We start from the raw sequence: 3527 nt of genomic DNA on the forward strand, positions 1-3527 counted from the left end.
AGAATGACATGTCGAGTATTCCATATTCTTCCGCGGTTGGTAGTTTGATGTATGCTATGATTTCCACTAGACCAGATATTGCACATGTTGTTGGTACCGTTAGCAGATCTTTTTCCAATCCTAGAAAAGAACATTGGGGTGCAGTGAAATGGATACTATGATATTTGAAGGGTACGTCAGATATGGAGTTGTGCTTTGGTAGTGACAAGTCTGAACTAGTATGCTACACGGACTCTGATTTGCGAGGAAATCTTGATAATTCAAAATCCACTTCTTGCTATTTGATCACTTTTTGAGGGGGAGCTATTTCTTGGCAATCAAGACTTCAGATGTGCATAGCTCTATCTACCATAGAAGCCGAATATATTGCCATTACTGAAGGTGCCAAGGAATTGCTTTGGATGAAAGAGTTTATCAATGATCGTGATTTTGAACAATCAAGATTTGTCTTATTTTGTGATAATCAAAGTGCTATTTATCTCACCAAGCACTCTACCTTTCATTCTAAGTCCAAGCATATTAGTAGAAAATATCATTGGATTAGAATGGCCCTAGAAGAAAAATTATTTGAGGTTGAGAAGATACACACTGATGACAATCCTTCCGATATGCTTACGAAAGTGGTGATCGTAGATAAGCATGAGTTTTGTAGAAGTTCAGCAGGCATGAAGCCTTCCAAGAGATCCTCAACTTGAAGTCCATTTGGCCCCTTGGTTGGAGGGGGAGTTTGTTGGGATATTGCCCATATTCCAGCCAAAGGCCCATGGTCTAATCCTACTTGGAAAAGGATTGAAATTATTCTCTTTATTTGGTTTCCAATTCTATTCGGAAAAGGATTGGAATTGTAATCCCATTTGTAGTTAGTTTTGGCTTTGTAAGGAAAAGCATAAATCTATAAATAGAGGATGGTCTTGAGAGAATAATTAACGGAAAAGGGTCTAAAATACCCTCAAAGTATTGGAGCCAATAGGTGGATGAAAAGGGTATTTTGGAGCCAATAGGTGGATGAAGGGTAATTTTGTACCATTTTCAATACTTCAAGGGTATTTTAGATAATTTTCCGAATAATTAATTGCTCATTGATATTGTCTTTGAAAGAATTTAGAACATACGAGAGATTTTTTTGAGAGAGATTTCAAAGAGAAAGAAAAGGGTTCTTTTGCTGAAGTCTTTTTCTCCGACCAGCAACGTTTAGATCGTGTTTTCCGATTAACTAACCGTTGGATCGGACTCAAATTTGGACTGAGTGTTTCTGACATCTTGGTTGTTGATTTGAATGGTGGAGATCGGATTAGGAGGTCAGCAACATCCTGTTTTAGGTACCGAGCATAAGCTGAATTTGGGTAGTGTTTCTTTCTATTTATCTTTTGTTGGTGTAGCTATTGTTTGTTCTCTTTTGACACTTATTGTGTAGTTATTAGAATAATATTTGTAACCCTCTTATTGATATAGTGAAACAATTCGGATCTAGTCGATCTCGTGGTGATTACCTTCGATTTGAAGGGTTTTTCCACATTAAATTTGGTGTTCTTTATTGTTAGATTTTCGGTTTCATCTTTTCGTCACAAAAGTTTTTTCATTTTTTCTCATTTTTTACTATTTAAGTATTCAATTAATTAGGGAAATATAATTGCTATAAAAGATGAGCAAAGATGAAAGACGTTATATTTCAAATAGCTAATGAGAATATTAAAGTATGAAAAATTTGATTATTCAAAAATAAAGCATAATCTTTAACTAACAACAAGAATTAATTAGGGAAACAAGAAAATAATGAAATTAAATAAATACATATAAAAAGGGTCGAAAGAACTAACGCTCTAGAAAAATAAAAAGAGGAAGTAGGATAAGAAAGAGAAAGAAAACGAAAATAATCTCGAAGAAAATAATGAAAACTCGAGAGAAAGTAACCTATTTGCTAAGCTAGAGTTAATTATTTAGGGTGTGAACAAATGAGGGAGAGATTAGATAGGGAACAGAAGAAAAAAAACGATGATAAAACACAATTCATTTCTAGTTATATCTACCTTTACTTTTCATTTCATGCTTTACTTTATTTTATCAGAAGAAAATTTTTAATGTATATTATTGATTTATTAAGGATATATATATGGATGGATGTTATTTTTTTGATTGAATTTTTATAAGTTTATTTTTAATTTTATAAATAATTTTTATGACCACGAGAAGCGCGGAAATGTTCACCAGTATATTAATATAGTCAAAGACTCATGTCCTTACATTTTTTTATTTTTTTTTGGTCAAATCCATCGGTGGCCCCCTAAACTTGGCACCAATTTTTACTTAGACACCTCAATTAGGCGATGTTAATTTTAGGCACCTCATGTAGGATTTTGTTGTGTTATTTTGACACTTTTTGCTGGCATGTCAAAGTGAGTGTGACACACCCAATAATAGCGCGTGAAAGGCTTAATTTCGCCATTTTTAATTTTATTTTCTCTTCTTCTTCTCCATTTTTCAAGGCACCAGCCCCTATTTTTTTTTCAAGCTTAAATTTCTTCAATGTAGGTCAAATTTCTTATACAAATTCGTTTTTAAGTCATTTTCTTATTCTTCATTGTATTACTTATCAAAATCTACCATCAGTTCGCTTCATTTATTGCCAGAAAATGGATATCAACACCCATATTTGATGTTTATTCTCTCCTTCTTTCTTCCTCTCCCTCTTTTCTTTTCAAGAAACAATACTAAAAAGAAAAAAGATAAATAAATATGAAAAATAGTAAAAGAAAAGAATTTTTTTTTTTGAAAAAGCACAAAAGAGATTTTGAGTGTAATGAAATAAAAGATTTTCTTAAAATAATATTTTAAATTTATTTACTAAATAGATTTTATAAATATTTTTAACTGAAAATAACACATGTAATTATTTAATTAATTGTTTGTCACGTCATCAACGAGTGTATTACACTCTCCTTTAATTTTTTGTTTATTGTCAGAAAAGTGTAAAAATGACACAACAAAATCCTACATGAGGTGTCTAAAATGAACATCGCCTAATTGAGGTGTCTAAGTGAAAATCGGTGCCAAGTTTAGGAGGCCATCGATGGATTTGACCTTCTTTTTTTTTTCCATAAAATTAGTATATCTTCAATTAAATAATTTTACTCTCTTAGTTCTCTGCCCTCATATTTATCACCTAAAATCTCACCTCCTTTTTTATTCAAGAATTTCATCATACAATTTCATTTCAACAATAATTAATTTACTCTCTTCTTCTCAAGATAACATTACCACGACCGACAAAATCAACTGAACCCAAACCTTATTTTGTGTTGTTCCTTTCTAGCAAGATGTCACGACCCAAAACCGGGCCGCGACTGGCACCCACACTTACCCTCCTATGTGAGCGAACCAACCAATCTAAACCTTAATGTAACGACCTGTTTAGTCGTTTTGAGCAGCAGATTTATTTCTGGAAAAACTGGCTAAGATTACGGACATCACGACGGACCGTCATAGGCACGACGGCCCGTCACAGATGTCTCGTTTCAGCATACTTAGAA

Source organism: Solanum pennellii, chromosome 3 (assembly GCF_001406875.1).
Source record: "Solanum pennellii chromosome 3, SPENNV200".
NCBI lineage: Eukaryota > Viridiplantae > Streptophyta > Magnoliopsida > Solanales > Solanaceae > Solanum > Solanum pennellii.